The sequence below is a fragment of the Oncorhynchus kisutch genome, linkage group LG5, assembly GCF_002021735.2.
Source record: "Oncorhynchus kisutch isolate 150728-3 linkage group LG5, Okis_V2, whole genome shotgun sequence".
NCBI lineage: Eukaryota > Metazoa > Chordata > Actinopteri > Salmoniformes > Salmonidae > Oncorhynchus > Oncorhynchus kisutch.
The window spans coordinates 22,493,269-22,507,102 of record NC_034178.2 but is presented as its reverse complement, the minus strand read 5'-3'; positions in this window follow the sequence as shown (position 1 = coordinate 22,507,102).

Genomic DNA, 13,834 nt, shown 5'->3' with positions numbered 1-13,834 from the left:
TTCACATCGGCGGGGCTGTAGTGGAGCGGGTCGAGAGTTAAGTTCCTTGGTGTCCACATCACCAACAAACTATCATGGTCCAAACACACCAAGACAGTTGTGAAGAGGGCACGACAACACCTTTCCCCCCTCAGGAGACTGAAAAGATTTGGCACGTGTCCCCAAATCCTCAAAAGGTTATACAGCTGCAACATCGAGAGCATCCTGATAGGTAGCAACACTGCCTGGTATGGCAACTGCTTGGCATCTGACCATAAGGCGCTACAGAGGGTAGTGCGTACGGCCCGGTACATCACTGGGGCCAAGCTTCCAGCCATCCAGGACCTCTATACCAGGTGGTGTCAGGGGAAGGCCCTAAAAATGGTTAAAGACCCCCACCCCCCTTTTTTTTACACTGCTGCTACTCGCTGTTTATTATCTATGCATATTCACTTTACCCCTACCTAGATGTACAAATTACATCGACTAACGTGTACCCCCGCATATTGACTCGGTACTGGTACCGATATATAGCCTTGTTGTTATTTTATTGTTACTTTAAAAAAATATATGTATTTACTTTAGTTTATTTAGTAAATATTTTCTTAACTCTGATTCTTGAACTGTATTGGGCAAGCATATCACGGTAAGGTTTGCACCCGTAACATTTGATTTGATTTGATTCCATAAATGGTAAACATTTGCGTCACATTCAAAGGGGTACTTTTACTTTGAAGGCAAGCCGCCAATTCCACTATTGTGGTTAATCCTTATTGTTGCTACCTGTACAACACATAACCCGGTAGGGTCAAGCCTCACTGAAGCTGGCTGCTTATAACGTTAGCTTGGGTAAAAGGGTTTAGTAGCTGGCTAGGTAGTTATTTTCATAAACTGAAGTTCAATTTCCATAGATGTTAGTGGCTACCTTGCTAATACTTACGTGGATTCCTAAATCATTGCTATGAACATTGAAAATGACTGCAGTTTCTCGTCATTGTTTTCAGGCTGCTTGCATTGGTGCTAGCTAGGATGGTACCACGCATAAGCTAGCTACCCCAGAAGTTTCAAATAACATCTGTATAAACTATATTTCCAAACATTTTTGATCCTGCTCTTATTTCAAATGCGCACACAGACGTTTTCCCATTCGATCGAACAAATAATGCCTTATTACCAACACGATATTGTAAACATATCATGACCTGTGTGTGTGTGTGCACTTTTCTTTCTACATCTTTGACAGTGCTAATGATCATAGTGGTGGCGCTTGGCTTGCACGTGCAAATTCAGCACACACGACATTCTATAATAGAATTGTGTTATTTGACTTGTCAAATGAAAAACTTATTTAACGGGTCAAATGGTGTTTCTTTTACACGCAAAGACCCATCTGGTTTTTCTTGTTATTCACTTGGGATAATGTCTTAAGATTAAATCAAACATTTGTAATTTTGGTATGGAATTGTGGAATATTTGTGTGTGTAAAGTATTTGGCAACAAGAGTAATTTTTTTTAACAAAAATCACAATTTAATTGGACCTTTATTTAACTAGGCAAGTCAGTTAAGAACAAATTCTTATTTTCAATGACAGCCTAGGAACAGTGGGCTAACTGCCTTGTTCAGGGACAGAAAGACAGATTTTTTTACTTTGTCAGCTCGGGGATTCAATCTTGCAACCTTTCTGTTACTAGTCCAATGCTCTAACCACTAGGCTACCTGCAGCCCCAATCATTTCAAAGGTCTTGTCATTGCAATAGTAACATATTATATCCTGCATGCCAAAAACATGGGTAGTGTTCATAATGGTAAATAAGTATTCTGCAAGGTTTTCCCAAAATTCTGACACAAATAAACATTCAAAGAACAAGTGAGTCAGATTCTCACCTTTTTCACAGAAAACGCAGACATCATCAATAGCCACAAATTTGGACAACATAGAATTACATGGATATTTCTGTAACGGTTTTCTTGTGTCGAAGGAGAGGCGGACCAAAATGCAGCGTGGTTGAAGTTCATGTTTTTTAATAAGACAACTAAACATGAACAAAATACAAAACAACAAACGTGGAAAACCGAAACAGCCCTATCTTTTTTTAATAAAAAATAATTTATTACCTTCAATACCATAAATTCTTTACAACTCATAATTTTCAAACATACTCCAACAATGGTATTTTAATTTAACTAAACAAAACAAAAACCCCAAACAAAACCTCAGGGGAGCATCTTCCCTCCCCGTCACCCTACAAACTATCTTTCCCTATCTCCCCGTCCCTAATCTATCCCCTTACAAATCTAAATGACACCCAGCCCTAAACCCCCCTTCCACCTCTCCCGAGCAGCATGCTGCCCCCACTTCCTCTCCTCCCTCTTCATCCTCCCCCTCAAATCTCCTTCCACCCTCCTCACTATCCCTTCCACCCCCCAATCTCTCCCTGTCTTCACCATGTTCTGCCTGGCTTCCCACAGCCCCCGTTTAAAGAGACTCATGAGAAGCCAGAGCAGAAACCTGTCCCTATCCGTCCCTCTCCCTACACCTCTCTCTAACCTGGCCCACGTCAATACAAAATCCCCCCTTACCAAACCTAACAACACCCGTGCCCTAGCCCATACTACTCCGGCAAAGGCACAGTCCCAAAAGACATGACGCACAGTCTCCTCCCTGCCACAAGAGGATCTTGGACAGGTGGGGGATTGCACCAAATTATACCGGTACATGATGGAACCTACCGGCAAGCACTTATGGAGCCTCAACCAATTCAGGTCCTTGAGCCTGTTGTCCAGACCCCGCGCCTGCACTCCCTCCCAGACCACTTCCGAGATACCCACTACAGGCGCCGGACTCCCTGCCTTTAAGACCTCCTCGTACAGGTGCCTGTGATCTAAACCTACTCGGGCAACTTCAACCTCAGGGTGTGCACGCAGCCACTTGGCCGCATGACCAAAGTGCCACGGCAGCTGTTCCGCCCGAGGACCCGTGTTAGACCACACCATTACGCTTCTCGCCTGATACGAGAAGAACACCCGCAGGAGGTAACCGGACGGGTGTATCACTGGATGAGCAAGCTCCGTTAACAAGAAATAAACAAAAATTGCATCCAGCTTGAGGGGGAAATGTGGTACCCCCCTACCACCCTCCCCGATGGGACAGAGCATGCGTGCCCTGGCGACCCACTCGCACCTGCCACTCCACATGAACTGAAACACAAGCCTCACTAGAGGCCTCCTCAGACAAGCCGGCAAGGGGTAGATGTACGCCAAATACAAAAGAGACGGCAACACATCCACCTTTAGGACCAGGACTTTGCCCATAAAAGACAAATACCTAGCCTTCCACATTGCTAGCTTCCTCTGTACCACTGCGATACGCATGTTCCAGTTTAGCGTCGCTGAGCCGGAGGTCTCAAAATGGACCCCGAGAATCCTCAGGGCCCCCTCACAGAGAGAGAACCTCCAAGGCACATCCGTTCTACCGCGCCATCTTCCGAAAAACTTGACGGAAGACTTTGCATGGTTCAGAACCGCTCCCGACGCTCGAGTGAAATCCCCAAAGATGGCAAGGGACCTTGTCAGGCACGAGTCCTTGCACAGCAAGGTCCTTGTCATCTTAACACGCAGCCCACCACTTCCAGGGATCAACAAGCCTTCCACCCCTGTGTCTGCCCTAATGGCAGCCCCCAGAGGCTCCATGTACAGAACGAAGAGGAGAGCCGAGAGTGGGCACCCCTGCCTGACCCCAGACGAGAGGTCAAAAACGTCACCCAAGTGACTATTTACACTAACTCGGCACCCCGCTCCGACATATAATGTACGAATCCATCCTATGAACTTCTCCCCAAATCCTAATCGACCTAACACTCTGAATAAAAAGGATCTATTCACGCGATCAAAGGCTTTCGCCTGATCTAGCGCTGCTACCATTAAAGGCAGTCCTCTATCTTCAACCCAAGCGATGGAGTCCCTGATTAAATGTAGGTTCCATCTCATAGAGCGGCCCTCTACCCCGCACGTCTGATCCTCATGGACGACGTAGGGAAGGGCTGAGCGCAACCGGTCTGCTAAAACCTTTGCAAGTAGCTTGTAATCTACACACAGCATGGTCAACGGCCGCCAGTTGCCAAGGTCTGTTACTTCCCCCTTCTTATATAAAAGTGACAGCACACCAACAGCCATTGATCCCCCCGGGACCCCTGTGCCCACACAAAATCCCTACCCCCGATGAGTGCACCCCCCCAATACCCCAAACCGACTCCCCCTTGTCCCACTCCCTCTTAAACCTACTAACATCCCCTCCATCCCTCAGGTGAACCTCCTGTAAAAAAACAAAAATCAAACCCCACACCCTCCAAATAACTAAAAACCGCCCTCCTCTTAACAAAATCCCTTAAACCCCTTACATTTAAACTAACAAAAGTAAAATTAGACCCCATGAAATAATAAAATAAAAACATGTAATACACTCAAATTCTAAACCCAGACAGAAAAAAAAAAAAAAACAGGAGACTCACCCAATGCTCCCCTGCTCCATATCTACCGGTGAGAACACCATCCGTACTCCCGACATCCCCCCCCTCTTCCTCCATCTCACCAACCCAGGATGCAGGAATAGTGTTTGGCTCCGGGGTGCCCTGCACCCTGGGTCTACCCCCACACTCCTCCCCCTCCCCAGTGGTGCAGCTGGTTTGGAAAAAAATCAGGGAGGCTGAGTCCCCAAACAAAAAACTCCCCACCTCCTCCTGTACCCAGTCCTGAGTATTGTTAGGTGTGTCCCCACCCAACAGAAGTTGAGGGCCTGGGGAAACCAGCAGCAACCCAGAGGTTTCTCCCACCCCCATCACTCTCTTGGCCATCCCCTCCCTCTCACTGTCGGTCAATCGCACCCTCCTCTTCATTCTCTTCTTTGGTGATGGCGGCAGTGGAGAGATACAACCCTCCCCCCCCGCCAGCTCCTCCACCATACCCCTCATCTCTTCCACCAGGGCACTTTCCCCCCAGTCCACTTGCTCTTCCACCGTCTCCAACACTCCTCCCTCGCTTTCTTCTCTCTCATGCTCCTCCACTCGGTTGCCTTCTTCCGCCGCTTTTCCTGGTTCTCCCACTCCCGGGCCTTCCGTTTCCTTCTCTCTTCCATCCGCCTCTTCTTTCTCCTCCTCCTTCCTTGCGGCCTTCCCCTCTGGACCTGTACTCTGGTCATGAGGCGTGCTTCCTTCCCCTCCTCTTCTTCCCCCATCCCCCGCTCCTGCTCCCCCCCCAGCCGCAGACGCATATGACCTCTGACGAGCTGGGCACCCCCGCCACAGGTGTGCTGACGATCCACACCCGTGGCACGCCTTAGGCTTGTCACAATCCCTCGCCTCGTGTTCCTCAGATCCACAAAATCTGCATTTTCTTGTGCTGCACGAGGCGAAAATGTGGCCGTAGGCCATACAGCACCTGCAAAATGGGGGCTGACGTGCATAAAACAACGTCCCCCTGTCAGCCCCTAGGGAGAACATAGCAGGAGGATGGAGGTAGCCACCATGTCCCTTTGGGTCCTCCCTGAGGAGGGCCTGGAAGCCTCTCCTCCCATTCCAAAATCCAAGGGAGTCTTTGAGGTGCCTTGCTGAGGAGACGTTATCCATGTATCTCCCCAGAAAGGCCCTCACCTCTTCGTCCTTAACATATGGGTTGTAAATGTTGACAGTTACAACCCTAAAGTTGTTCTTCGCCAGGCTTGTTATTTCATAGTGGCTCATCGGCCTCTCACCTCCCACTGCTCTTGCCCTTCTCAGGATATCATCGTGTTTCTCCTCTGTATATAGTGCCACGTCGTATGCTCCCTCCAACGAGTTGCCTTGGAAACAAAACACGTCCTTCACCGTCAGCCTTAGAATCCCCATCAATATTATCCTTCCAAAAGTTTCCCGTCCTAAAGGCTCCAACTCCTTTTCCTTCCAAGCAAACCGAATCGTGTTGGCCAGCCCAATCCCAGGGACCGACCGTGTTGATGTATTTAGCACCATCTCCGCAAGGAGAATGGCGCTCGTTCTCTACTCTTCTCTTCCAAAACAATGAAAAAAGAAAATCCAAAGTGACTGAGCCTATTTTGGTGCAAACAAACACAGAGACAGGAACAATCACCCACAACAAACCAACACCAAACAGGCTACCTAAATATGGTTCCCAATCAGAGACAATGACTAACACATGCCTCTGATTGAGAACCATATCAGGCCAAACATAGAAATAGACAAACTAGACATGTAACATAGAATGCCCACTCAGATCACACCCTGACCAAACAAAACATAGAAACATACAAAGCAAACTATGGTCAGGGTGTGACAATTTCTCACGTAGAATTTTAAAGTGCAATTCATAAAATTTGTTTGGTCTACAATATTTGTAAGGCCTTAACCAAGCTTTTCTCCAAACAATGTCAGGAATAAGCATGTTCCAGAAAAGTCGTTTCTGTGAATGGAGAATTTGTCTTATATATTTATTACAACAAGATCTCTCAAGTAAGCCCTCACCTTCGAAATTGAGTTTTGGATAAGCTTTGTGATCATTACCAAAGCTAAGATGAGTTTTCATTAGTGTAGTTAGACCAGTGGGAATGGCTTTGATCACAGAAATAAACTCTCTGAGGAATTGGAAACTCATTCAATGTTATAAATTGTTCATATGTAATAATATTACCCCTGTTGTCAAAAACATCAAGAACAAAGTCAATATTCCTCTCATGCCAGCTGGGGTAGAACAATGACTTATTCCTTACAGTTATGTCTGAATTATTCCACAAAAGAGCTTTATGTGGGGAAAAATTGTGCAGAAAACATATTTTCCAGGCCATTAAAGCTTGTTGTTAAAACCTAGCCAATTTAGCGGGTTATCTTTCAGGAATATAATAACATTTCAGAAAAAATTGAAGAGCTCCCAACTTATTAAACATATTATTTGGAATGAAATACCATATTGAATCAGTATTGATCAAACATCTTTTCAACCAGTTGATCTTGAAAGTGTTATTTATGTCAACAAAATCCAACACTTCCAGACCGCCTTAAGCTCTTTCATTAAAGAGGGCTGACTTTTTTAGTTTGTGAGACTTGTTTTTCCAGATGAAGTCTTGTTGATCTCTTTACAAGTAGCGATATTAACAAATAAAGATAATGAGATGTACACAAAGTGAGACAGTCTCTCTGCCTTGGACAGAAGTATTCTCCCAAGTATAAAAATATCTTTGAAGCCAATTATTAAACATATTTTTTGTTTTCTTAATTTTAGGAAAGAAATTCATATGTTGTCTGGCTAAGTGTTTTTTTTTGACAGATCTATTCCTAAATATTGAACAAAGTCCTTTACAGGAATATTTTCTATTTCTTTATCATCACAGTCAAATAAACATAAGATTTCACATTTAGAAACATTCCGTTTTAAATCCTGATGCAATAGAGAATGCAGTGATAGCATTAAGGGCATGGGCGACCTGGTCTTCATCAGCCAGTTGGGACATTTTGATTTGTTTGTTAAAAATGGTTAAGCCATACAGAGTTACATTATTCAGAATATCTAGAGATAGAAGTTTCACAACCAAAATGAATAAAAATGGCAAAATTTGGCATCCCTGTCATACACTTCTGTTCATACTGAATATTTTGGATGGGTTAAGGTTCAGTAACACAGAACTATTTATATCTATGTAAAACATGCAAATGACTTTGATAAACTGCTTGGCTTTGGTGAAAATGTTAAGTGACCTAAAGAGAAATCCATATTCAATTGTGTCAAAGGATTTACACAAGTCCAAAAATAAGACAACCGCATCTGAGTCAATTGCATCTGAATAATCTAGAAGGTCCAAGACTAAACGAATGTTAGAGTTTATGTGACGGACCTTCATAAATTCTGTTTGAGTCTAATTTATAATAGTATATATTCCTTTCTTTAATCTTTTGGCATAACCCTGTCACGACTTCCGCCGAAGTTGGCTCCCCTGCCTGTTCGGGTGGTGCTCGGCGGTCGTCGTCACCGTCCTACTAGCCACTACCGATCCCTTTTTCGTTTGTCTGTTGGTTTTGTCTTATTAGTTTCACCTGTGTGTATTTTAGTTTAATTAGCGTCCTTATATATAGTAGGTTGTCCCGCCCTTGTTTTGTGCGGGATTGTTTTTGTTACTCTGTTGTATGGTGGTTTTCGTGTGGTTATTCTCTGGTTATTTGGTCCTGTGTTTGGGCTGGTCAATTGTATGCGCCCTGTGTGTTGGCGTGACCGTTTTTGTGCACCGGAGAATAAATTGACAATCTACTGAACCCTGCTCTCTGCGCCTGATTCCACCCACCACTCCTAGTAAATTGTGACAAACCCAGAGCAATCCATTTGTAATCAATATCTAATAAAGTAATTGGTCTCCAATTGTCGATGAGAGAAGTGTCTTTATCGGGCTTCGGAATCAGTGAAATAAGACCGTGTTTCATAGTGGAGACCATTTCCCCATTTTCAATGCAATCTTGAAACATATTAAAAATAGGGTCTTTTTTTCTTCTTTTTTTTTAAATCTTTTTTTTTTTTCTTCAAGTAACTCCCAACACTGCCTATAGAATTCAACTGACAGGCCATCAGGGCCAGGTTATTTCCCTTTTTTCATTGAATTCATGGCCTCTCTAATTTCTTCCATTGACACAGGTGAATCGCAAACTGAGTGGAAATCATCCTCAATTACAGGGACATAATTCTGAATGTGGCAAATGTAGCTTTCACAACCATCTTCCGGAAATTGTGAGTTGTAAAGGTTTTCATAAAATGAATTGACAAATGTTGATATTGTAATGGGATCTTTGCATAACACAATTTATTTTGAGTGCAGTTATAGATTATCTTTTGAAGTTCCTCTTTTCAAGTGCAAAAAAGTAACTAGTGTTTCTTTCCCTCTCTTCAATCCATTTTGCTCTTGATCTGACAAAGCCACCCTTTGCCAGATCCGTGTAAAGCTGTTCTAATTCTAGTTGTAAAGATTTAAATACAGACTCTTCTTCTTGAGATAGATTATCTTTCTTTAGAACACTGTCAAGCTTGCTCATCAACTCTTTTTCTCTAGTTCTTTAAGTGCATCAGCTCTTTGGCACGTTTAATGGCTACATCTCTGAGTTTATATTTGAAAAATTCCCATGTACTTCCAGTCTTTTCTTGCAAAGATATCTTTGATGTTTTCAATGAGAGTAGTATCTTTAAGAAGTGTGTTGTTTAATTTCCAATATCCTCGAGTATCTTTTGATTTCTTAGTAGCTTGTAAATTCAGGGAAATCAAGTGGTGATCAGAAAAGAGAGGCAACCGATCTACATCTATAACAAATTGTAACAAAATGGGGGAAATTAGGAATACATTTATTCTATATTTACGTGACATAGTTTTGTTGGTCCAGGTAAAACCCTTTGCATCTGGATTGAAATAACGCCAGGCATCATCAACAGAGAGATCCTTGCATAATGTAGTGATGTTATTGCTATTTTGAAGGCTTTGACTCGTTCTAGGAGGAAAACGATCAACAGATTAATCTGGTGTTTCATTAAAATCCCCTGAAATAATTAGAAAAGTCTCTGAGTATTTGTTGCTTAAATCCTGTAATTTTCTGGTAAATTGGGTAAAAAGGGTCTTATTTGGAGCATGTCCATATACATTACAAATGATGAAAATAGCATTGTCAAGTTTAACAGTTACTATGACCCATCTCCCATCCTGTGAAGATGTTGATTCTAGAATGTTACCTTTAAACTTGTGAATAAGTGTCAAAACACCACCAGAATGGTTTGATCAATGATTGAAATAGGCCATGTCTCCCCATTGTGATTTCCCAAAAATTTCACCACTTTCACACAGCGCATCTGGTCTCCAGTGTGTCTCCTCGGCCCGGGTTATATGGCACCAGCCCTATGCATGGTGTCCCCGGTTCGCCAGCACTGCCCAGTGCGGTCTGTTCCACCCTGCCGCACTTGCCGGGCTACAGGGGGTATCCAGCCAGGACAGGTTGTGCATGCTCGGTGCTCGAGACCTCCAGTGCGCCTCCACGGTCCGGTTCATCCGGTGCCTCCTCCACGCACCAGGCCTCCTGTGGCAGCCCCACGCACCAGGCTGTCTCTCTGTATCCTCCTTCCTGGTGCTCCCGCCTGTCCAGTGCCTTCAGAGCCTCCCTCCTGTCCGGTGCCGCCAGAGCCCCCGTCAGTCAGGAGCCGCCAGAGCCGCCCATCACTCCGGCGCCGCCAGAGTCGCCCGTCACTCCGGCGCCGACAGAGTCGCCCGTCACTCCGGCGCCGACAGAGTCGCCCGTCACTCCGGCGCCGACAGAGTCGCCCGTCACTCCGGCGCCGACAGAGTCGCCCGTCACTCCGGCGAGAGTCGCCGCTCCAAAGGCGCCACCTAAGTGGGCCCAGACTAAGGTGGAGTGGGGTCCAAGTCCCACGCCACCGCGGACAGATGCCCACCCAGACCCTCCCCTATGGGTTTAGGTTTTGCGGCCGGAGTCCGCACCTTTGAGGAGGGGGGGTACTGTCACATCCTGACCTCAGTTCCTTTTTTTATGTCTCTATTTTAGGTTGCTCAGGGCGTGAGTTGGGGTGGGCATTCTATATGTTTGGCCTGGTATGTTTCCCAATCAGAGGCAGCTGTCAATCGTTGTCTCTGATTGAGAACCATACTTAGGCAGCCTGTTTTCGCGCTTGAGTTGTGGGTAGTTGTTTTCTGTCTCTGTCTCTGTACCAGACATGACTGTTTCGTTTGTTCCGTTAAAAAAAAATGTTATAGTGTTCAGGATAATTAAAAGATCATGAACACGTACCACGCTGCACCTTGGTCCCCTCCTTCTTCCACCTACAACGATCGTTAGATTATCAACCTTCTTTGATGGTTCGTCGGTAGCCCGCTCTATGATGGACACTTTGGAGAACGTGGCGTTTTGTTTAGTGGACCGGTACTGGATTGCAGAGAAAAGTTCAGACACATTCATTTTGAAATGGGGTCTGAGGTAAAGAGGTTGCAAGGATTTCATCCTGGTCAGTTTTGTTCTTTCTCTTGCTTGAGCTCGCAACATCTTGTGTATCCATGCTGTTCTGGCTCTCGTCGTAGCTAGCTTGCATGCCTGCCGTCTTCTGTGAGGCTTGGATATTCCGTCTACTGTTGTCTTTCTGTCTTGTTCTTCCCATTCAACTTGACAAAAACAAACTCTAAACTTGTCTTATGTTGCTCGCTAAAACAAGTTATAGTTAGTTTCTTTCAACATTGATAGCCAATATTAGACTGTTAACCACCTAACCCTCAATGTTGCTTTGACAAGTGTTCCTTGTACAATGGTTAAAAGTAGGTTAAACTACTTTTAACATATACTTCAGATAGAAAACTCATTGTTTAGCCATGCAAGGCATTCTTCAAGCACCTGCCCTTCCCCCCTGAGGTATTATTATTATTATTTGTTCAACAAAATATAGTCTGTCCAACAATACTCTATTGTGGCTCTATTTATTTTCACATAAACAAAACATTCAGTCCAGGTGCCCCTTTTTTGTCCTTTTTGGTCGTTCTGCTGAAGTGCTTCCTGAAACAGTTGGACAGCGTTCATTGTCAGTTAGGGTGTTCTGACTGAATTGTCCATTGCTAAAGGCATTTGACGCTTCAGCAGTATCCTCCTGATGATCCTCAGTCCCTTGAGTGAATGGCTGAAGCCTTAGATCCACTCTGTTTCGTCTGAGTTGTGATCCATGCTCCGTTTGGATCTCATTGGATTGAGGTGCAACTTCTTTCTGCACACACCCTTGCTGCATCCAGGTTCCTGTAGTGATGTCTCGGAGTCGTACATGATCTTTCCCGGGGTATAGATTATCTTCACATCATACTTTTGCAGTCTGATCAACATTCTCTGGATTCTCATTGGACAATCATTCAGTGGCTTAGACATGATTGACACCAATGGTTTGTGGTCGATTTCTACTTCAAAGTCTCGTCCGTAGATGTATTGGTGAAACCTTTCGCAAGCGTATGTGCTCGCCAGTAGTTCTTTCTCTATTTGTGCATACCTTGTCTCTGTGCCTGTCAAGGCTCTGGACGCATAAGCGACGGGTTGCCATGTGTCATCATGCTGTTGCAGAAGAACTGCTCCCAGGCCAAACTGACGCATCTGCAGAATTCCTTGTGCTTTTCTCTGGATCATAGAACCTGAGCACTGGCTCTTCTGTGATTGTCTTATTTAGATTTTTGAAGCAGTTTTCCTGTTCATGGGACCATTACCATTCATTTTCTGTTCCAGAAGACAGTTGAGGTATGAACTTTGCAAGGTAGGTGATCATACCCATGAAGCGTCTCACGTCGTCCTTGTTCTTCGGGGGCTCCATGTTGTTGATGGCTGATGTTTTCCTCACACCAAACTCACATTTGTCCTTGTTTGGTTTTAGGTTGACTTTCCGTGTCAGGTCCAGCACTTGTCTCACTCTCACATCGTGTTCTTCTTTTGTGGACCCCCAGATGATGATGTCATCCATCACGGTCTCCACTCCTGGAATGTGCTCGAAGATCATGTGGATTGTCATGTGGTAGACCTCTGGCGCTGAGAGAATCACATATGGTAGACGGAGAAATCTGTACCTGCCCTCAGGTGGGTTGAATGTGCATAGCCTTGAGCTTGCATCGTCTAGCTTCATTTGCCAGAATCCTGATGAGGCATCAAGCTTACTGAACCACTTTGCTCCAGCAAACTGCGACATTATCCCTTCTCTGGTTGGCTACTTGAAATACTGCTCTTGATTGCTTTGTTGAGATCTCTCGGGTCTAGACATATCCTGAGATCGGCGTTCTTTTCCCCCACAATAACCAGTGAGCTTACCCTAGTCTGTAGGTTCATCCATTTTTGTGATGACATCCATCTTTTCCATGCGTCCGAGTTCGTCCTTGAGCTTTTTCCTCAGTGCAAATGGAACTTTTCTGCATGCATGCACGCACAACTGGAGTAATTTTGTCATCAGTACATATTGTGTTCTCCTGGTAAACATCAAAGACCCTCAAACATGTCCTCATACTCAGCCAGTAGTGATTCTTGGTCAGTTCAGTCTGTGATGTCACTACATACTCTTTTCAACAAATTGAGCTTTTCACATGCATTGATTCCTAGAATAGGCTGTACACTCTTTTCCACGATCAGCAGCTGTGCTTTGAACTGTTTTCCTTTGTGCTGTAAAGTTACTATGCAGCTTCTTTTGGCTGGTACGTTCTCCCCAGTATAACCAGTAACCTTAATTTTCACCGGGTGTATTTTGCTCTTCACTTTCAGTGTTTTGTAGTCATCCAGAGACAACAGGTTTACCTGTGCTCCAGTATCAAGCTTGAATCGTATTATAGTTTCATTCACAGTCAATGACACAATCCATTCAGCTTTTACTGCATTGCATATTTCCACAGAATCATCAAATAATTCTTCAATCTCCTCCTTGACTGTGTGAACCTTTTTCTTTGTAGCCTAAGCTTTGCAGCATTTTGAGAAATTATTCTTTTTCCCATGGTTGTTACATGATTTACCATATGCAGGGCAATTTTTTGGCATGTGGTGCTTTGATTTCTCTCTTTATTGTTTTAGTTTTTTAAGGCATTGTGTGTGTTGGTCCTCTCTTTTTATTGCATGCACTGACGTCTTATCGCTGCTCTTTAGCTTGTGCTCTGATGGTTTCAGCTGCTCAACACATTCACTGCTTTATCCAAAGTCAAATCTTGCTCACGCAGCAATCTCTCCTTGAGTCCATTATCAAGAGTGCCACAGACTATCCTGTCTTCCACTAGTGAGTCTTTCATATTTTCAAATTCAGACATTTTGCTCAGTGTGTTCAGCTCAGCCAACTTCT